Source organism: Cydia splendana, unplaced genomic scaffold, assembly GCF_910591565.1.
Source record: "Cydia splendana unplaced genomic scaffold, ilCydSple1.2 scaffold_48_ctg1, whole genome shotgun sequence".
NCBI lineage: Eukaryota > Metazoa > Arthropoda > Insecta > Lepidoptera > Tortricidae > Cydia > Cydia splendana.
In genome coordinates this window covers 535,987-559,765 of record NW_026946891.1, presented here as the reverse complement: position 1 = coordinate 559,765, position 23,779 = coordinate 535,987, and the positions used below count along the sequence as shown (strand labels likewise).

Sequence of the window (23,779 nt, the reverse complement as noted above, 5' to 3'; positions counted from 1 at the left end):
CCGACGGCCACCACGCTCTGAGTTGCCGGCGTTGTGCTGGCAGGCACCCGCGTCACCATGCCCTCAACGATATAGTTCAGAGGGCTCTCAGGTCGGCGGGCATTCCGTCGGTACTCGAGCCTCCAGGCCTTAGTCGCACGGATGGCAAAAGGCCTGATGGGCTAACGCTCGTACCGTGGGAGAGAGGGCGATGCTTGGTGTGGGACGCTACGTGTGTCAGCACCTTCGCCGCCTCGCATATCAGTCGCACGGTGCGCGCGGCTGGAGCGGCGGCCGAGTCTCAGGCTGCAGTGAAGCGGCAGAAGTATGCCCCCCTGGGAGCAGGTTACATTTTTGTCCCTTTCGCGGTAGAAACGGCGGGCTGCTGGGGGGCGGACGCGAAAAACATGGTGCGCGACATAGGCCGTCGACTTAGGCAGAAGGGGGAGGACCCCCGCTCCGAGTCGTTTCTGGTGCAAAGGCTATCCATAGCCATTCAGCGCGGCAATGCCGCGAGTATTATGGGCACTTTTGCACCGGAAGCGTCTAGGAGCGGCAGCAATGTTTAGTTAGTAACTTGTGTGTGTTTAGTTTGTAAGTATGACTAACTGTATGTATGTTTTGATATAAATAACTTAAGAGTAAAATAAAGGTAATTGATTGTACGAAGGACTTTGATTCATGACACATTTAATTACATTTAAATACAATTTTTATATTAATCGATAAATCCAACAATTACATGAGACTTTAGTTTATCGATTTTGCTCGCCCAGTACAAATTGCGGATCGGTCGAGCGACAAATCCGACATCTCATCTCTCAGAATACATATACGAAAATGTGTTAAACAGTGTACGTGTTGTGACACTTGTGACTCATCCGTACACAAAAAGAGATCGAGGTTTGCAAGATTTGTCTTTGACGTGTGTAATTTTCTATGTATTTGTGTCGTCATTACAGATTGGATTTTGTATGTAAGTGTGAGAGAAGTGCGACTGTGTGCACGTTTCCCCCCGCAAAAAATGGCAGAAAGATTTGTACGGTAAGATATCGCTTGGGCCCCTCCCTTCCGACGTGTCGGAAGCCGGTGTTGCTCGAAGTAGTTAATCAATTACTAACAAGAGGATACATAAAAAAAACATATAAATATAATCATTTTAATAATTTATTGTATGTTATTATTATATTATTATTGTATGTTATTTTTGATATGTCTTTTTGTACAATAAAGAGTTTCCATCTGTTTCATATTATTAATCTAGTCTACAGGATGTTTTTCTTTTTAACACACCAACTTGTAAAAGGTTATTTTTATTGTTCAAAAACGAGTATTGATTATAAAATATGCATTTTAACCACAAGATTAACGTTTTTACAGTATTTCTTCTGTCTTCGTAACTTACTTTATATACATATACCTACTTAACGCATTTACTTAAATAATAGATTATTTAGGTCTCCGTGCCTTCGCTTGAACCACATTACGAGATAACACCCTTGTAACTCAGCCCTAATCAAGCGAATTCATCAACTAGTAGCGCCATCTATCGCGCTACCCAAGTACTAATGTCGCCCGGTTGCCAGCGCGCGGCTGCTTTCTCTTCAGTACGCTTTTGTAACTCAGCCGAGCAACACGTTTACAAAGCAAGTTTAAAAAGATCAAGAAATTTAAACCGTAAAAATATTTTGAAAACCTCCGACTTCGTGACATTCCGCTCGGTGCCCATGGCCCAGCGACGAGACGCAGTGACCTTCCTACAGGCACCGTCACAAAAAGTACACGGGTACTTACGCCTCATGGCCTCGTCCTGTGGGACAACAAGCGTCGTCCCGTGAGACGATATGGCGTCGTCCCGTGAGACGACATGGCGTCGTCCCGTGAGACGACATGGCGTCGTCCCGTGAGACGACATGGCGTCGTCCCGTGAGACGACATGTCGTCGTCCCGTGAGACGACATGGCGTCGTCCCGTGAGACGACATGGCGTCGTCCCGTGAGACGACATGGCGTCGTCCCGTGAGACGACAAGCGTCGTCCCGTGAAATGACATGGCGTCGTCCCATGAGACGACATGGCGTCGACCCGTGAGACGACAAGGCGTCGTCCCGTGACACGACATGGCGTCGTCCTGTGGTATCGTCCTGACAGACGACATGGTATTGTCCTGACTGACGACATGGCAGCGTCTTGTAAGACGACGAGCATCGTCTCGTTAAAAGACCTTGTGACATTCCGCTCAGTGCCCGTGGCCCAGCGATGAGACTAAGTGAGCTCTTATAGCCATCACCATAAATATAATACCTACGGGTATAAATGGCACACGGCGTCGTCCCGTTGGACGACAAGCGTCGTTGCGTGAGACGACATAGCGTAGTCCCGTGAGATGACATGACATCGTCCTGTGGGACATCAGGCGTCGTCCTGTAAAACGATAAGGCGTCATCCTGTGACACGACAGGCATCGCGATGAGTTACGTCATCATGTGAGAAGACATTGCGCCATCCTGTGGTATCGTCCCGTGAGAGGATATTGCGTCCCATAGGACTACATTGCATTGTTCCATAAGACTACATTTTGTCGTATCGTGAGACATTAATGCGTCGTCCTATGAGACGATATCGCATCGTCCTATGAAATGACATTGAAATGACGTTGTCTTGTTAAACAAAAACCGTTGTCTCATGGTCTACCATTAATACGGTAGCGGACGTCTTATTGGTCGCTTTATCGTTCGATGTCTGCACGGTGGGCCTCGCATTTAAGATCTGCATGGTCATGAACCAATGCACGACTTAGTTAGTGGCGTCATCATCATTGTAGCCGACCAAATGGTGTGTCACCTTTTAGAACGACGAGCAGCAGAATTTCTATTAGCGGGTTTGGCGCGAAATTGATAATGAAATGCAGTTACAGTTATTGTTTCAACCTGCCAGGAAAAAGGAAGGTTTCCGTCTTGGTCGTGTACAAATGTTGGTCTGGGTCGATAACAAACAATTGCCGTGAGATACCAAACAAATCAAAAATATACATTCTGAGGATCCTAAACTGTATGACTAACCGGCATGAAAAATAGCAGTTAAGAAACTGTGAAAAGGGAAAAGTACAAAGTGAAAAACCTTGTGTTATACTTTGCCCAACTAGATCCTATACCAAAAAGAGAGAGGGGGAGGCAAGAAAAATGGACGTTAGCCTTAAAGAAGGAAAGAAAACTAAAACTCTTCTGAATAGGAATGCCAATTCATTAACGGCTCTGTCATAGGCTAACAAGAGATATCTCTATATTGCGGCTCTAAACCTGAAAATAATAGAGTTTATGATACTCATATATATTAGTGAAAAATCATCGCACTAAATCCCTCTTTTGAATGATGAATGACTAGTCAGGTTGATAGTGTCTTTGGGAATACTGAAGCATCTCCTGTATACTCGCTAAATATTGACCATTAGCTAAAAAATTGCGGCCTGTTACAAAGAGAAATCTTTTACTTACTTTAAATCGTCTACTATGTAGCTGTGAAACAGAGACCACTGAACTAAGAGTAACACGTAGAAAACAGCAAGTACCTTCCATCGCATTCCGTCCAATAGACCGAACTGACAAAGGCATTTATAATGTAATTAGTGCTCTATTCACATCAGTCAGGTAGAAACGTGTGAAATTAGGTTCAAAATTCAAGTAACAAGCTCCACTTCGGAAGATTATCTAAGCAGCGGGTTGTCAATCGACCTGCCGTTGGTATAACAATCATACATCATAAAACGTTGACCATAAACGTTACATAGTTCAATTTCAAAGGAAATGAACTCTTACTGGTAATATAACTATCAGAAACAGACGGTATTTGTAGGAGGTGCTTTCACAGAATGTCTAAAAGGACCAACTAGTAAAATATTAAATTAGTATGGCAATCCGCATAGTTACCCATGATTGTTCAATAGGTGAAACATCGGTTTCTTTAGTGGTAAATGTTATGCCTATGTAGAAGATGAAGCTCCCCTTCAAGTTATGTAAATAAATAAAGAATTTATGAAAAGATTTTTCGGTAGTTTAGTTAGAGTGGAGTTACTGATTCTGTTTCGAAAAATCGCGAATTGAATTAGAGGTGAAGCCGCCTAAGAGAACTAAGCTGTCGAACCAATAGCCACGGTCCACGGCTTTACATCTAAACGATGATTGTTTAATTTCTCCAAATAGACAAATTAAAATGAAGTCACTTCAGAAACTTTGAAACCATGTGGACTGCGGGGCAAGCCAACGTACATACAAACGTACAACGTACGTAAACGTACACACATGCGTAATATGTAGAAAATATTTGCAGGCAGTCACCGATAGCAGATACCGGATTCTGAAAGAACACGGATCAGAAATATCCTTCTTTCGATTTCCAGATGAGAGGTTTCCTTTGCAGATAAGGAAATACTCACGTGATTTTATAAAAGAACAACAACATACGGTGGTTCTGGAAAAAATGCAAGATCTAAGTGAAATATGATCCCAGTAGTGACTCATGACTACAAATATGTTTGCCGGTTAAATAGAGCCTGCAATTTACTCTGAAAATCAACACTAGTTCTACTGTCATTGCCAGATCTAAGTACAATAAGCTTAGCTGAAAGGTAGTAGTCCAGGGTTTACAGCATACTGTTGTAACAGGTCTCGTAGGGCATGTAATTGGAAACGTCATCGTCAATGCAATCAATTAGAGTTCCAGGTGTAGTACCCTACAAAATCATCGTGTCTTGCTTATAGGGCAGATGCGCTGCTAATAGAATTACAGCATTAGTTGTGAAGACAACTACAATTCATATATTTATATATTCATGATAATATGCTTATATCATTAAATACAGTAAATATGAGATGTCAGTAGACATATATCAACGTTACGTCAGGCGTAGCTCACTCCGCGATTTCGTCGCGTCGCTACAAGTACATGCGGCCCATAACAATTTTGGTGTCTAGCACTAGTAGTTGCCGCGCACCGCTATGGAACGGACGCCTGCTCGCGCTTGCGCCACCTTGCGGTCATAATCTGTCGTAATAGTACATACTATTATTTATTGTATGGTTACGTCAAGGTAGTGACATGAATATAATATGTCGCAGAAAGGCCTAGATCATCAAATAATTGTTTATTTGTGGGCATCATGATGCCTAATTAACCCTAGGGTTCCCTCAAGATCATCAAATGATACACGACTTGATTGCACGAAAGCCAATAAACAACATACAACGTCCTTGTATTGCTAAATTTCTAATCAAAAGTACCTACAAATTAATAATAATAATAATTCAGCCTATATACGTCCCACTACTGGGCACAGGCCTCTTCTCACTCGCGAGAGGGCTTGGGCTATAGTCCCCACTCTGGCCTAATGCGGATTGGGGCTTCAAAGTACAAATTAAGTAATCAAATTAATATTTGGTAATGAACGCGTCTACACGTGTTAAGGTTTGACAGGAATTGTGCCACAGCATAGCCCGCGCGCGCCGGTGCTGGCGCAGCACTTGAGATTAGATGACATCATGAGACACCCGTGGTTTGTGCCACTGCAATGGTATAATGCCAAGAACTTACTGGTTCGGACCAATATACAAATAATAATGTTTTAATTTGTCTGGGTGTTACGAAAGTTCCGCAATTGGTTTGAAAAGGTTGCACTACAATTTAAAGTAGATAGGTCCACCTCCTCTACTCTTACTCAAAGAGTCTTTCATCGTCAGTCAAGAGGTTCTTACACTCTTATTAGAAGATCGTATGTATACGAAAGTATTAAAAACTCACAAATCGTGCTAAGTCTAACAATAAAGCACAATCCAGCGCACAAGCACAAGCGCGAACCATAAAATCTTCAGTTTGGGAATCAGCTTGCCACCAGAAAGAGTGAACATTAAACAACCTACAATTACAAGCCTTTATTATAATTAGCCTAAAAATTATGGGTGAAGGCATTGGAATTATTCAAAGATTAAAAAATCTTCTAAAATATCCTACTTGGTAGACGGATCTTCAGTCTACGCACAACATCATGGTGAGATGCCATCCACAATAACTGGAGTTGTCAGCATCACTTTAAATTCATAATCATCGCCTCCATACGATTGTCACCTTCGTGTCAGTGATTCTGTTCATTCGTTACATTCGCTTGCATGACTGACAAGCATATAATATAAGCTTGGTTGACCCGGCACCAGCCTAAAAGGCAAGTTTTCAGTTATCTGTGGGGAGTAATAAATTTAGCAGCATAATTGACACTTAAAATAGGTAGGAGCCTACCATTTCATATAAGAATTAATATCTATTCATGGCTTACTATTAATATGGTTGTTTTTAAAGCAACCCTCACCTAAAACTAATCAGTAAGGAAGGATGTATTATCGCCTCAGTTGAAACTACTGCTAGGTTGTTGAGAGTTGTTACTTGTTAGTAACGCACACATTAAATCATGAAGTGTTGTATTTTCTTCTTCACTTTCTGATGCTACTTTCAGGCAGAGGAGTACTTGATTCGAAATAAATCTCAATTGCTTCCACAAATAAGAACATCATGTTTATAATTTTTAACACATTTACGGAATAAGTTGTCCTTATGTAATGATAGCCCATTAAAAAATAAACCTGGTATACCTAGTCAATAACTATGTATTAATATCTAAATAATGTCAATATCGTATTGTAGTGGGTACCTATACAAACCTTTGGTTATTTGTCCACATTAAAAGTCATATTACATTACATCTGGCCTATGATGCAACTTACCAATTGACATTAAATTGTTGGAAAATACGATAAATCAGAGAGGACCCAAGCTTTTCCAATTAGTTAAAAAAATTTTAAACAGTGGATGGGCCGGCAGCGCTTTATTTGTGTTAAGCAGTAGATAAGCTGTAGTAATATCATGACATCATACAACAAAACCTTTTTATCACCTAGTGGGCTATTGTAATGAAAGAATCAGGTAATTTGGACGGGTTTAATGTAAAACTCACTCGATGAGGTTCACGTTACATGCATCAGAGCTACTACTTCAGATAGTGGTTACACTTAAATTGGTACGACCTACAAGTGTCTTTCAACCTTCTTGTCTTTAATTATGATTTTAGGGACAGTCTTTCAACTAATAGTCACACAGTTTTGTTTTATATAAAAAGTTAAGTAGTTTTATAGTCGCAATGGATAACTTATGTTGCCAGTCAGTGCTAACAATTGTCTCGTCTATCGGTAATTACAAATAAGGAAAATCTAGTTAAGGTTTGACGTAAACAATCCTTTAGTATATCAATACGGAATAAATTTCAAGCCCATATTCTTATCAAGTGATTTTTGCATAAATTTAATTATTATCAGTCACAGTACGCCCGGGCCAGCGCCGGCAGAGGTTTAAACACGTCTCATAATGTGGTTCAAGCGAAGGCACGGAGACCTAAATAGAACCGTTTTTCCCCCGAAGGGTAAAAAACGGATATTTAGGTTCCTGCCGAAGCTTGAACCACACCTAAGGGCCTTGCCGGCTTATGTGGTACTGAAGAGAAAGCAGCCGCGCGCTGGCAACCGGGCGACATTAGTACTTGGGTAGCGCGATAGATGGCGCTACTAGTTGATGAATTCGCTTGATTAGGGCTGAGTTACAAGGGTGTTATCTCGTAATGTGGTTCAAGCTTCGGCAGGAACCTAAATATCCGTTTTTTACCCTTCGGGGGAAAAACGGTTCTATTTCATCCATGTGGATTTTCTTTAGTTTTGCAAAGTTTTTGTTGCGACAATATGTAAAATGTGAAACGTTATTCGACTAAACATTGCTTAAGGTGGTTCTCCTTATGCGAATTTCATACAATTTTATTGGTCAATTTTCTCTTAATACGTAGATTTACAGCACTTACAACCTTGACGTTTAGGTAGTGCATAATCGTCTGTCGTCGCCAAGTTAAAAATAATGACCAATTATTCAATATTTTTAATTAAAAACCATTTGAAAAATGCGAAGATTTTAGTTAAGCGCTTGTTTGTGTGAGTGATCTTTACACTATCCATGTAAAACAAGATGGCGAGATTCAGTTTAATAATAACCAACATAGATGTCACTTTAACACAGGTGACCTAACTAAGTAGTGTCTAATTTACTCAATAGATGGTAATAACGTAAGGGTATATAATTCACAAAATATGTTGTAATAGTTTAGCTTACAAACCATTTCCGTTAAAATTTGATCCCTACATTAGTACATGTAACTACCTAATCGGAGGTCAGGCCAGATTTGCTTTCTAAGGGTTTCTAGGAATTTTCGTTAATCAATTATCAGTTCAAAACTGGGATTGGTAGTAAGGTGATAATTTTTCAATGATTTTAAATAAAAATTATATATTCATAAATTATAAATGAATTTTCATTGATTTTACAAATTTATAAGATCATAACATTTATAATAAATTATTATTAAGTCCGCGAGAGTGTGAAGGGTACTTATTCCATAGATAAGCTGTGCGTTTTTCTGCATACGTTTTTTTAAACTACCTACCTACCGCTCTATTTTTTTCCCGTTCACCGTAAATTAGACTATTGTACGCAAGAGTATTGTGGTTGTGGTTTACTCGCTGGATTTATTTATACGGACGCCTAAACTAAAACTCATTAACAGGCTTTTATTAAGTCGACCTGTATGTAACTAACTATGTACTTAATGGAATCTAAGGTAACTAATTTAACCATCTTCCAAGGATTGTAGCGTCATGAAAATTGGCAGCTGTATGTAGTTCTGATGACAATACAATAATATGGTACTGTCGAACTGATCTGATGATGGAGACAGGAGGTGGCCATAGGAACTCTCGACCTGTATGTAACTAACTATGTAATGGAATCTAAGGTAACTAATTTAACCATCTTCCAAGGATCGTAGCGTCATGAAAATTTACAGCTGTATGTAGTTCTGCGGGCTCAGCACGGTTCCATTTTTATCGACTATCACTATGCGCGTCCCTTTCGCACTTACATACTTGTTAGAACGTGACAGGCATGGTGACAAGGGATAAAAACACGACCGTGCTAAGCCGCCTGATGACAATATAATAATATGGTACTGTCGAACTGATCTGATGATGGAGACAGGAGGTGGCCATAGGAACTCTGTGATGAAACAACGCAACCGAATTGTGTTAGGGGTTTTTAGAATTTATATTGAGTATTAGTTGTCTGTCGTAAGAAAAGTATAGTCAGCGATAAAAGCTTGTACCAAAAATGAAATTTTTGCCATAAACTTATTTTACATTTTCGGTAAGTACCTAATACATGTCAAGTCATTACGGTAATTAGTTTCTACGTAAGCATTTTTTGTCTTCGGTACCTACCTGCTCTGCTATTATTATTATTATTTTAAAAAGTTTAAGAGAACATGTCGACATTCGTACTTTTTTGGAAAGCTGAGGAACTCATTTCTGTATTTTGTACGCAAAGTGTCATACTTTTTTTTAAAGTAATGCCTTAAAATGTTACAAAGTTTGGGGAAAATTACAAAAACATTGTGACTTCAAATCCTTTTTTTTTGAAAATTTTGGAAAGTTTTGGCAATCTTTTTTTATTTCACGTAATCAGTAGTTTATTGGCTATTAGGTGAATGTTTTTTTACGTCCAAATTTGAGTAGTTTTTTCACAATTACCACTTTTTAGTCGAAAGGCGGGTTTTGTAAACAAAAAACTAAAAACTCATATAACTTGAAAACCAATGAGTTTTGACCCCTGGTTGACTGGACTTAAATCATTGCAAATGACCCATAGAATAACCCCTTTCAAGGAATACGGCGAAGACTAAGACTCCGCTGTCCGTTTGATCGTCCGTCCGTCTTCCGTTGTCGTCCGACAGTTGAAATTTTCATACAAATTATGTATTTAATATTATAGGACATTTTTACACAAATTGACTAAGCCCCACGGTAAGCTCAAGAAGGCTTGTGTTATGGGTACCTACTCAGACAACGATATATATAATATATAAATACTTAAATACGTAGAAAACAACCATGACTCAGGAACAAATATCTGTATCATCATACAAATAAATGCCCTTACCAGGATTCGAACCCGGGACCATCGGCTTCATAGGCAGGGTCACTACCCACTAGGCCAGACCACACCACCATTCCGGGTATTTCTGTTGCCGTTATAACAACAAATACTAAAAACAGAATATAATAAATACTTAAGTGGGTCCCATACAACAAACGTGATTCTTTTTCCGTTTTTTGCTTAAGGCCGGCGCCCCACTTCTGCGCACGCTACATCCACGGCCCACGTTTTAATATAAACCGTGGGCAAGCCCACGAAATTTTGTATATGGTCTAAGATCCCACATATATGGTCGACCTTCACCAATACGTCTGATGGATGAAACTTATATTTTATGAAAGAAAATATGTTCCAGAACATAAATAAATAGGGTTGCCTAAAGAAATATGGTCATGGCTATTTTTAATAAATTTTTGAAAAAACATTTTTTCGTCAAATTTCACCGATTTGTCTGACGATCGAGATAAGTTTCAATGGAAAGTATACAACTTGTACAACATAAATCAACTAGGTTGCCTATCTTTTTCCGATCACTATTATGTGGTTGCCGTGTTTTTAAAGAGGTGATTTTATATCGATAATTGCACTCATCTGTCTGCAGCTTGAATTATACATCAAAATGATGGTAATTTTATTACAAATAGAATGGTATAGGGTTGCCTGCAAAAATCCGGTCAAAAATAAGGGTTGCCAGGCTTTTAAATAAAATAAGAAGGAAGGACTTTTAGCGATAACTCATAAACGGCTTAACTAAGCAAGTTTGTTTTAATTTTATTTGAATGAGTTCTTTAGGCTCTATTTTCATGATTTTTTTCATATTTTTTGGACCAATGGTTCAAAAGTTAGAAGGAAAAGCCATTTTTTTTCTTTCTAAACGATTGTTTCCGAAATGATTCACTTTATCAAAAAATGTTGTGTATATACCCCTATTTATTTTGAATGGTCTATCCAACGACACCCCACACTATAAGTTTGAAACGATAAAAAAATTGTCACACACATTTTGTTTCTTTCAAAGCGATTATTTCCGAAAATATTCACTTAATCAAAAAATGTTCTTCCAAAACCCCTATTAATTTTGGAAGACCTATCCAACGACACCCCACACCATAGGGTTGAAACGAAAAAAAAAATCCTCCCATACATTTTGTTTCTTCCGAAGCGATTATTTCCAAAAATATTCACTTTAGCAAAAAAAAATTTTTGAAGAACCTTATTCATTTTAAAATTCATATCAAATGACATATCACAACATAGGTATCAACCGAAGAAAAATAAAAAAATGTATGTATCCATTTTTTTCGCTTCAATCCCATAGTGTGACATGTCGTTGGATAAATATGCAAACAATATAATATATATAAACAAAAAATATGAAAAAAATAATGAAAATAGTGCCTAAAAAACTCATTCAAATAAAATTAAAACAAACTTGATCAGTTAAGCCGTTTATGAGTTATCGATAAAGTCTTCCCTTCTTATTTTATTTAAAATCCTGGCAACCCTTATTTGTGACCGGATTTTCGCAGGCAACCCTATACCATTGTATTTGCAATAAAATTGCCATCATTTTGATGTATAATTCAAGCGTCAGATAGATGAGTGCAATTATCGATATAAAATCACCCTTTAAACACGGCAACCACATAATAGTGACCGGAAAAAGATAGGCAACCTAGTTTATTTATGTTGTACAAGTTGTATACTTTCCATTGAAACTTATTTCGTTCGTCAGACAAATCGGTGAAATTTGACGAAAAAAAATTTTTTTTCAAAAGTTTATTAAAAATAGCCTTGACCATATTTCTTTAGGCAACCCTATTTACGGGTCATCCATTAATTACGTCACACGAATTTCTAGGTTTTTTTACCCCTCCCCCCCTCCTTGTCACACTTGGTCACATTTGGCAAACCCCTCCCCCCTGGTGTGACGTCACATCAACGAAATCGGCAAATATTTATTTAATATTTTATCAAAATATTTTTGACAAAAGAAATATTAGTAATTTTATAAACATTATGAGGAATTTCTAAAAAATAGTGACATACATAACTATAATACGAGAAACAAAGGAAAACTTGCGGTGCGGCGGTTGCGATTGGGAAAAGTAAGAAAGTCATTTGTAGGACAATCGATCCATTTTTACAACAAAATACCTAGTCACATAACAGATTTACCATACCATCAATTTAAAAGAGTCGTGAAAACCAATTTAACTAAGAAAGCCTACTATAAAATATCAGATTATTTAACTGATAAAAATGTTTGGGATGATTGTGATATTGTAACGTAAAGAGTAGATAATAAGTCTGTATAAGTGTTTAATTACGAGTATTACTACTAATAATACAACTGATATGTAACAATAATGTATTGTACACGACGGACACAAGTGTATCTTGTATACCTATGTGGGAAAAAAAAAAAAAAAAAAAAAAAAACCCAAAACTGATTAAGAAATAAAATTAAACGAATAAAAACGATTATCGTTTCTAAGACTTGTTATTTAAATGTATATTGGCGTATAAAATAATTTAAATAAATTTTCGGTTACTGATGAAGTTAAAGTGACGTCACAAAGTTTGTGACTCCTCCCCCTTGTCACAACATGTCACATTTTCTTGACCCACTCCCTCCTCCTAAACGTGTGATGTAATTAATGGATGACCCCTTATTTATGTTCTGGAACATATTTTCTTTCATATTTTCATAGTTTCATCCGTCAGACAGGTTGGTGAAGGTCGACCATATATGTGGGATCTCCTACTAATAGGAACGTGGGTCGTGTACATAGCGTGCGCAGCAGTGGGGCGGCGGCCTAATGGTACGGAACCCTTCGTGCGCGAGTATAAATATGTATAGGAATATATAATATAATCGATAAACGTTTATGGTTTGTCACGATGTGTGACATTCGTATTTAATTCTTTATATTTTTTTGCACCTGGTCCTGTCCTGCAAACTGCATCATGCATATCCACTTCAGATTCTTTTTGACTAGGCTAGGCCGATCATCATTGTTTATTGTGTATTGCATTTCCATGTTGCTACATAAAGGTGTTACAATACAATTTCGAGTACAGTGACATGGACCCTGTAAGGGCACAGCAATTCTTATTCTAAAATAACAAATTAATTCTAGGCATGTCAAACAAATTAAAATAGGTAATAACAAACATTAAAATATATAATAATATGTACATACAGTCGACGTCAAAGCTATGTTTACATGTTTGCACCTTACTCCCTTGTAATAAACCGAAAAATGTAAACATATCAAAGACGTCGACTGTACATAGAAAAATTCGCCCTTGCCGCCGTGACCTAGCAGAGGACGCTGGTTCGATTCCACCCCGGGGCACTGGAGGCCTTGGTCGCTTTTTCTTAAGCCGCGTCTCGATATCGCGCGGCGGCCGCGCAAGCATTGTTCGACCGCGGCAAATCTGTATTTTGGCTCGCGAGCCATTTTTGGCACCATCTTGAATTATAGCGCGGCAGCCGCGCGCGGCAAGCAATCCGACGATCGACCAGTTTGTACTCAGGAACCATGGACGTACGTCGTCGTGCAGCTGCCGCTTTAATAATTATTTATCATATTGCTCACAAGAAACCAAAACGGAAAGTTCGATGGTGGTAACAACATGGTGGTAACTAGTGGGAATAACCTCCAAGTTACATATGAATGTAAAATTTCAGCTCAATCGGAAATCGGGAAGTAACAGGCCTATTCGGATTTCGAGATAATCACAAGATCTTGCAACGATTTAGAGGTCAACTAGATCTACATTAGATATCGACTAGATGTGACTTGGATATCTAAGTCATAACTTGTCGAAATCGTTCAAGAGGACCTCCAGAATCGCGGAAACGTCAAAGGTCATTGGGCGTTTTTGACCCGCTTTATGAACTTTCCCGTACAGAGACCAAACTAGTTTTAAAATAGAGAATTTAATCTCACTTTTTTAAATATGTAATTTTTTTTATGTATCAACCGGCAGAAAAAAGTTATTCAACAGTATGTGTACGAGATAGTGTTAGGGTCAGTTGCACCAAACTGTTCGTACCGTTAAAGAGTTCGCTAATTTTTGATGTATGGAAAGTTTCATAGTAAGGCGCCGGGGCGCGCCGGCTGACTGTAACGTAGACATTTTCTTAAATTTTAAATTAATATTTTTGGGTTGAATTCCTTTTCTTATTTCGATGATTTTAACAATATCCCAAACTAACTCGATTGGTTGCACTTATTTGCATAATCTGTTGCATTCAGATGCACCTCTTTATGCTTATCTGTTGTCGGGGTTGTCATACGAGTAAAAATATTTAAAACTTGAGATATTTAGGTTGTCACTCCAGGAAAACTTTGTATGATTTAGATATGTTTTTTTAGGTAAGAGAGAATTTAGATGTTAAATAAAACATAGGAATTACAGACTCCAAAAAGGGGGCTCTGAAATGAAACTTTATTAGATTTATTGATAAAATATATTTCTTAGGCTCAGGAGTGAATTGTTAAATAAATCAGTCAGAATTTTCGTAGGATTTGTGTCTTCAAGGGATTGGCACCCTACTTTTGTTTTGGCCTTTTGTACTCAACATATGAGGAGGTCATTTTGAGATGACATGCGCTTTTGATGTGTGGACCCCTCCGGGGACGCACGCTCGCATGAGTGCTATTTGTGGTGAGACCACACATTCGCCATGTTGGTCGAAATGCTGGAAGCAGCTCGAGTCCTTCGGTGTGCTCCACTGAGTAAGTACAAATGGAATTTAGGTGTGATCAACTCCACAATGGCGCGAAACGTTGTGGGTTCGTCCTTAACCAGGTTTTTGGTTCTTTACAGAGTTGACTCCTGCTCGAGGGTTGGGAGTGCTCCGCCAGAAGTCCTAACAGCTTCCAGTGCGGTGAGCTAAATTTCCAATTGTTTCATATTTTCTTCAGCGGCCATTAAGGCGTCGGCTAATGTATCCATTTCTCGGTTTACAGGAGCCGGGAGCTTGTGAACTTTCTTTGGAAGAGCTTGTGAACTTTCTTTGGAAGAGCTTGTGAATTTTTTGGAAGAGCTTGTGAATTTTTTTGGAAGAGCTTTCGAATTCTTTTGAAGAGCTATCGATTTCTTTTGAAGATGTTTAGAAGTTGTAAAATGAGGCTGTGGGATCTGTACCACGCCTTCTGCAGCGGCCGGCTCCAACCAGGTTAGCGGCCAGCTTCCCGGGGAAAGGCGAGTTCGCTCCCCGCTGCTGCAGTTCCAGCAGCAGTTTTTGAGGTCGGTCTGTTGCATAACTTTTGAGTGGCATTCGCCACCAACTACAAATTTAAAATGGTTAATTATGATTTAATTTTATTCAGTTTGAAGTTTTGAAAGTTCTGGTGCATAAAACTTAGGTATTTCGAAATTTAGTTTTTAGTTTTTAATTAATGGGTGTAAACCCTTATAACTAGAACCTGTGAAGCGACCCTGCTTTGCCACTGAGCTTTTGAAATAACATTAAGTTAATAAAGTTTGTTAGATATGAATTTGTTTAATTGTTTCTCCTCCTGGCTTTCCTGCAGCAAGGTTTCCGTTTAGTCTATTTAATTTAAATTTTGATTAAATTTTATTTTGTTAACATGGCTGTTTCCATTTTCGTCAAGCCGGAGCTTTTCATTTATTATTTTACCCCCTTACCAAACAGCCGTGTTACATGACGTTGATCAGTCTGTCAAATGTGGTTGGTGCAACTGGCCCTTAGTGTTGTGTGTTGTTATTGGAAGAAATAGTATTCAAAACTATTACTGCTCGTGTATACAAGGCCATCGCACTACCGTCGGAAGGGTTTAGGCGGAGTATGTCACTTTCTTACGAGGTCACTTTCGAGCTAGGTCACTTTCTGAGGACGTCACTGTCTGAGGACGTCACATTCTGGGTTTGTCACTTTCTGTGGTCGTCACATTCTGAGTACGTCACTTTCTGCCGGCTCTTTCTGCTTTTCTTCCGGGGTTGTCCATGTGGTTCGGTCGCCCTGGAGGATTGTCCAGGAATATCGGTCGTCTTCAGGGGTTGTCCATGGAGTTCGGTCACCCTTAGAGATTGTCCAAGAATGTCGGTCATCCTCAGAAACTGTCCATGGATTTCGGTCGTTCTTGAGGATTGTCCAGGAAAGTCGGTCGTCCTGGGGTTGTCCTCGGAGTTACCTAGCTAAGGCAAGGTAGCTGTCGGTTACCCCAGGATTGTCCAGGAATGTCGGTCGTCTTCCGGGGTTGTCCATGTGGTTCGGTCACCCTGGAGTATTGTCCAGGAATATCGGTCAGTAAAGCAAAGAGTTTGAGAGAAAATAGACTTGAAATTGTGTATCATGTTTAAGGTTAATGAACTATCTGTTGTCGGTTATCTTAATGCGAATACTTTTGGTACATTACCGTCATAAAATAAAGCCAATACCTTGTGACATGGTCAACTCTTTATTATTATTCACATGGTCAGGTTGACCGAGCTTTAAAGCAATTACTGTTGCAAATTTATTTTCCTTTTCAGATACGGCTCGCTCACACGGGGACGTGTGAACCGCAGGACGGCCGTGTCGGGGCGTGACTCCAGAAGGACGTATTGCAGCGTTACAGTTCATTATTTTAGACGCCTGTATACAATTGATTAGCAATGTTTGGCTACTAGCGATGTTTGCTGTTTGGAAGTTGTAACGAAATCGATAACGTAGAGAGTAACGCCATCTATTGGCGTGTTGTTGAACTAAGATGACAGGTAGAAGGCTTTGGAACGTCAAGAGGGTTCTCTTGGGTGAAGGTAGGCACGAAGGTTGGCATTTTTGTCGTTATGTTGGTAGACTGGTCAAACAGGTTGACCAACTTGACGTTGAGGCGGGAGGACTGGAGCAGCGAGGCTCCGCCGCTGGTGGGGAGTCTTGATCGGACCGCGCTAGAAGTCGGACGTACTCGTTAGCCAACCTCGTGCCTAACTCGCCACGTTCCTGAAGGCTTATACCTGAAGGATTATTCTGATAGCTTATAGAATCCAACGTTCTTTAACCATTTAGCTAAGTGTTTTATTCCAAGTGTTATTTTGATTTCTTACGTGTGATTAGAACCTTACCTTTGTAAAATAAAGAGAAGAAGTGTTGTTTTGAAAAGACGTGTCCCGCCGAGTTTGTTGCCGGTCCCAAATAGGGCTAAATCTTCTCGGGTCAGAGGTGTACGGTTGGAGCCGGCCTAGCTTGACTTGAATAAAGACTTGAACGATTTTATGCGATCCTTTTATTTGAGTGCAATCCAAATACATCCCAATAACGCCTAGATATTTTAGTAGGCACTAGTATGGTTAACGAGTTCGAATGTTTATTTCATGCACTGGTAGCAAAGGTAGCATACTGATTTAGCTGTGAAGTAATACATTGAGGTACTATGCCCACTGCCGTCGCCCGTGCCTCCGTCATATATAAATAGTTAGAATTAACGTTCCAGTAATTAAATACTATGTATAAAAATATGAGTCTGTAATGTCCAATCTGTAATGTAAGGACTTCGGATTTAATTTTTGGCAATTATGTAGCTCTCATTACGTGAACCGAATAATTAAACATGCCAAAATAAGTATATCTTTATTTATTTATTAGTATACTATTTAGGTAAAGTTATTTTTACATTAAGTAGAAAATAACAATTTTGTAAGACCGATCCAAATCGTACCGACATCATGGTGACCCTAATCGTCATCAAGTTGGGGATACCAATTAATATTCAAAGTTACTACAATTTCTACCATATTCAATTTACTGTTTTTTTTGTTGCGCACATGCTTGGCTTAATCAGTTAATAATATTAACATCATAATAATTAACAAATTACTTAAAAGATATCAGAACTGTAATTAGAATATAGCACTAAAATAGTATAAGAAGGTAATGAATTTCAGTAGTATATTGATATAATTTCTATCACAATGGTATCTTTTTAACATTGGCAACATGTGCGAGTGAGACACAGGGCTCAGGTTTTTCTATCTCATGTGGACCGTTTTCTCTAGTCTGGTACGAACAACATTCTGTCTCGGTGATAAGGTTCAAATTAGTATGGCAAAAAAACTGACAACTCGCTCCAGTTTAAACAATATAACTTCATGGTTTGACGTACCTACTTAGTGGAATCTACAATTTCCATACAAATGTGGCTTTCCATTCAGACAATGCAATGGTCCTTATGTTTCATGTGCAATAAGAACCTTTTTATAAGAATTTCAGTTGGAAAGGACCTTATTGCACTTGAAGTATAAGGACCCATTTGTAATGGAAAGCCACAAATATTTGGAGGATTTTTTTACTATCAGGATTGAATATGCCAGTGATTTTGAGCTGGAAGAACTAGATAAACAAATTATTATAATATATAGGGTCTGTGAGACTCAGGTCTATTTTTTTTTTGGAAAAAGCTCTTTTGGACCATTTGGAAACACTCATCATTCATTGCGGTGTGAAAACAAACATTGTAGAAAGTATGTAATCGTGACCTTTGAAATTTACAATTTGGAATGTAGGTAGCTTAAAATCGGACCAAGCTAACGCCTCGGCCAGGAGCCACGAAACGTACGCTACGTGCATATAATGTGGGTATTGCTTATGTAGGTAGTATAACAAATGTATGGCAGTCGAAGGCAGCGTCGAGCAAAAAAGAATAATAAAGGTCTGCATACGGTCACGAATTTATTGTATGGACCTCTATATACCTCACCGATAATTGCATGTGATTTCCGTTCCATTCCGGTATTTGTAGCAAGGTCTGTCGAGGCCTTACAGAATATACCGTCCGTGACCATAGACAATCCGCCCATTCTGGTGCTAAATTCAGTTCGTCTGGATGCGCCTTTACCTTAAATTAATCTTGCAAAAAAATTCATCTCTTACACCGCGCCATCTAGTTTACACTTTTGTCCCTAGTTAGCTAATGAGAGTAATCAGAAAAGCCATCTTCTGTACTAGCGACCTCTAGTCTGTTTTGGCTTAATGGTCACAAGACTGACACTGGGGGATATGGTAGTGTGCGTGAATGCATGAAATTGCAATATTTTGCAGTTTTGTCAGATTTTGATGAAATGAGACACTGTTGAGTGGAATATATTTCGATTTAGACGTAATATTTTTTATTGTTTGCGCCAATATTAACACATCTTAGAAAATTGTTTGGGTTTTGAAAGAAATAGTGATAATCCGCAATTTGTGCACAATCACGCCATCTTTTGGTGGCTAGTCGGCAGGACAGCCCTACACATCCACCTTAAACGAAACGATTACTCTGCCAAATGGAAATCGTCCAATAATAGTCCTGCTAATTTACACAGAAGCGAACTGAACTGTATGTGAACCAAGAGTCTGCGTAACGTTACTCGACCAAAAGTTACATTTACAAATAAATCACTCTGCGAAACGATGTTTGGCGAATCGTTGTCGGCGAATCGATAATCTGCTAAAAATTATTATTTTTTATTATTTAGCGTATTAGCTTGTCCAAAATACAAAATTTCATAAACGTAGCTCATACAGCTATTGATAAATTAACGTTTAAATACCGGCATTTTTGTGACTGACTGACATATAGATCAAAAACCTAACCCACTTCCAGATGACCTAGGGCCCGATTCGGATTATGAAATAGACATCTATTAGACATCTTTTAGACATCACCAAGATACGATAACGATATGTTTAAGATCTAACCTGTCAAATTTGACATTTGCGCGATTCTGGAGATACACTTGAACGATTTCCACAGGATATGACTTAGAGATCTAATTCACATCTAATAGATATCTTACTCTATCTAACGTAAAAGTGACATTGGTTGCCCGAATTGCGCTGCAAAAGAGAACTAGTTGATATCTAAACTATAACGTATCTAGAATGAATCTAGTACGTGTCGTCTCTTGTGAATATCTTGAAGTTCGAATACGGCAGTTAGAAACTTAAAATTTGGCATCAAGGTAGAGTATTAGGTGTTTATAGAGGAAAAAATCTGAAAACTGAAAATTATTGATATTTCGATGGAAAAAATAATGAATACTTATACACCAAAAACCTAACCCATTTCTAGATGACTTAGAAACTTGATATTTGGCATCAAGGTAGAATATTAGGTGTATATAAAGGGAAAAACCTAAAAACTGGAAATGATTGATATTTCGATGGAAAAAAATAATTAATAGGTACTTATAGACCAAAAACCTAACCCACTTCTAGATGACTTTGAAACTTGATATGTTACATTTTCAAAAATTAGGTTTGTTGTTAAAAACTAGCCAAGACAAATCCTTTATTATACCTAATTTCAGGATTTTCTACACAACACAGAAGTGGCCTTGGCACCCGTATAGATCTCAATTCTTTTGTCGGCGAGTCAACAACGACACATATTCTTAATATTGAACTTGGCTCTCATTTAACATTTATGTTTTTTGTTGGGATTATTTTAGACGCCAATCTATTAATTTAAGTTCCCTATATTATTTCTTGGGTGGCTTGATTTTGCTGCCAGTTTTTCAATAATATGATGCTTATATTTAGATTTAGATTTAGATTCATTTATTTCTCAATAAGTATTACATGTTTTTATTACAACCGAATATAAAGATGAATACATATTAAGATCGTCAAAAATGTACAAAAAAATAATCTAGTAAATAATACATGCTATAATCGTTTGCAAATTACAATATTAAATTACATATTTGAGGTGTGATTATATTCATTATTTAGGTATTCCTTTATGCTGTACACTGTCTTATTGAGTAGCAATTTCTTTACTTGGAGACTGAACGTGTTGATATTAGTTTCGGCTTTAATTTCTTTTGGCAGCTTATTATATAATTTCTGAGCCATTATCTTGGGGGATTTTTTAGCAACGTTCAATCTACTTTTTATTGGCCTCAGATTGTCTGGATACCTTGTTGGGCGAACACTGATATCCCTAGTACATACAAATTCACTCTGGTTTTTTCTTACGTATAATAATACCTCATAAATATATGTTGACACTGATGTTAAGATTCCTAGGCTTTTAAAAAGGTCCCTGCAACTATCTCTGTACTTTGCGTTAGCCAGGACTCTGATTGCACGTTTCTGCATTTTTAGGACGCGCTCAAAATCTGTTGCATTTCCCCATAACAGGATTCCGTATGAAAGGATTGAGTGCACATATGCATAGTACGCTTCTTTAAGATTGTCACTAGAGATAAGGGATAAGGGATAAGGCTGTATTTGTGGCTTATAGTCCGTGGTCTTCACTTAATTATACGGCAAATGATGATGATGGAATTTCCTTTTGCAGAGTTGCTCCATTTGTCTCTCAGATTGATTTAAGAAGGGGAGCCAATCGAATTTTTGATGCAAAATTTTGACTTAAGGAGGGGTGCTCCCCAAAATTTGTAAAAAAAAAGTTTTGCCTTGTGGTCAAGTTTGGTATCATTTTCGTGTAATTTAAGGATCCTGAATTCATTTCTTAAATTTAATTTATATGTTTTTGTATAAAAAAACTTAAAAAAAAATAAAAATTAAAATTCGTTGTTATGATTTTTTTCAAATAAAAGCCAATATTTTTTTAATTTTAATATGTAGACAAAAAACAATAATTTTACGAAAACGCCCTATTATTCCTAATTATAAGAAGTATATACATAGTATATGTATTTTAATAAGATGTGGACAAAATAAAATAAAATGTTGAGTTACTTTCGACAAAAAATCCATTGAATAGGAAACAACGATATGGTTTAACCTATGTCATTGTGTATGTATGGACTTAAGAACAGGTAATACGAAGTCAATTGACACTAGAATGAATATATGAATATAAAAAAAACAGTTTTACTACAATAAACAATTGGCAACTATATAATATATACTTAATATTGACTATCATCTTCTATATTATCTATGACTGTTCCGTTGTCTATTACACTGCAACAAATGAAATAAAAATAAGTGTTAAAAGTAATACACTCAAGAGCAATGAAAATAGGTTACATCATCATCATCATAATTCTTAAGAACCTGGCTCTTGTCGGTGGAGTAATCGCCATTCCGTTCTTCTCTTTGCCACTGTTTTGAGCTCCTGATACATCACTACGTTGATTTTCTCTTTGGCCTGGTCCAAATACGCACGTTTCGGTCTTCCTCTGCCTCTCTGTTTTTCTTTTCTGCCTTCAATTATAGATTTTATGTAAGTATCGTGACGTATCAGGTGCCCCAACATGATTCCCCTTCTGTTTTCAACTGTTCTCAGCAGAGATCTCTATTCACCTACCAAACTTAATACTTCCGTGTTAGTTTTCCTCTCTTTCCAGCTTATACCTTCCATTCTTCAAATGGGTTACATTGTATATTATTTCCTAAAAAGATTTTGAGAAGCTATGTGAACAAAACATTACCTGGATTTGTCGCAGGATCCTCTACAGTTGCATAAAAGTGTGCACGGCAGGCCTTGTTTTATGCAGGAACATTGACCTTTACAGGCTTTCTTCCAGCCATATCTTGTTTTTGGCTGATGGATTACCAGATATAGAGCTGGGTGGTCCACCTAGGCTTCCAGACTTCTCCAGCCTACCCCACCGCACCAAAAATCAAGATGGCTCCCCTTCCTAAAATGGCCTAAGTATCCTAAAGACTCACTATGCAAAAGGGGATCTCATCATCATCAACGCCCTGAATTGCATAGACATCTTGGTATCCTATTTAGTGAGCTTGTGTTCGAAAGTAGGTCTAAATATGTATATTTTTCATTCAGAGTTATCAAATTAACATATTCATGTTTATACTTTTTTTAATGAGGAATAATAGGGCTTTTTCGTAAAATTATTGTTTTTTGTCTACATATTAAAATAAAAAAAAACCGCTTTTATTTGAAAAAAATCGAAACGTCGAATTAAACTTTTTAATTTTTTTACAGTTTTTTATATGAAAACGTATAAATTAAATATCAGAAATGAATTCAGCGTCCTTATATATATTACACGAAAATGATACCAGACTTGACCACAAGGCAAAAATTTTTTTTTTACAAATTTTGGGGGGCACCCCTTCTTAAGTCAAAATTTTGCATCAAAAATTCGATTGGCTCCCCTTCCTAAATCAATCTGTAAGTCAAAAGGAGCAACTGTGTGAAAGGAAATTCCATCATCATCATTTGCCGTATATCGCACTATTTTGTCGTGAGCGCCACGGACTATTATATTTTATTGGCGCTAAAATATGAATGCACAGCCAAATTATATTATTATATGCCCAATGAATTTTCCCGTTTAATATTTTAGCTGCCCGAATAATAATAAGCCCTTTATTTAATTTAATTCAGAAAAATAAGAATTATATCATAAATATTTGTTTACGACATTTACTTTTGTGTCATAGTAAACAACAGTTGCCAGGTAACAACATTATCAATATTACTTTAAAGATTAAAGATTTAAATCATAATTAAGCGAGTCAATGGCTAAAGATACCGGTATACGTAAGCTCCCCGATTACGCATCGTTGTTACGCATCTCAAGGTCACGTTAAGCAGGCCACTGACGAGTCTTCCAAATGGATGCCGTTACAATGGATTCATCCAAATGGACGGCATCCTAATATTAAACATTGTACGTTTTTGACATTCACGGATCGTTTTTGGATTGCAGCCACGCTATTTGGACTGTTGGAAGGCTCGTCAGTGGCCACCTACTCTGGGGTTTGAGATGTCTACAGACACGCTTGCGAG

General features: G+C 37.9%; 1 long non-coding RNA gene across 1 annotated transcript; it reads right to left on the bottom strand.

Moving 5' to 3' along the window:
- Window positions 1–7,734: 7,734 nt before the first annotated feature.
- On the bottom strand, window positions 7,735–19,499 carry LOC134805684 (uncharacterized). The gene is made up of 2 exons (XR_010146362.1): window positions 19,306–19,499; window positions 7,735–7,785 (listed from the first exon to the last, which is right to left on the bottom strand). It is a non-coding gene; the product is annotated as an uncharacterized LOC134805684 (long non-coding RNA).
- Between the last annotated feature and the right edge of the window lie 4,280 nt (window positions 19,500–23,779).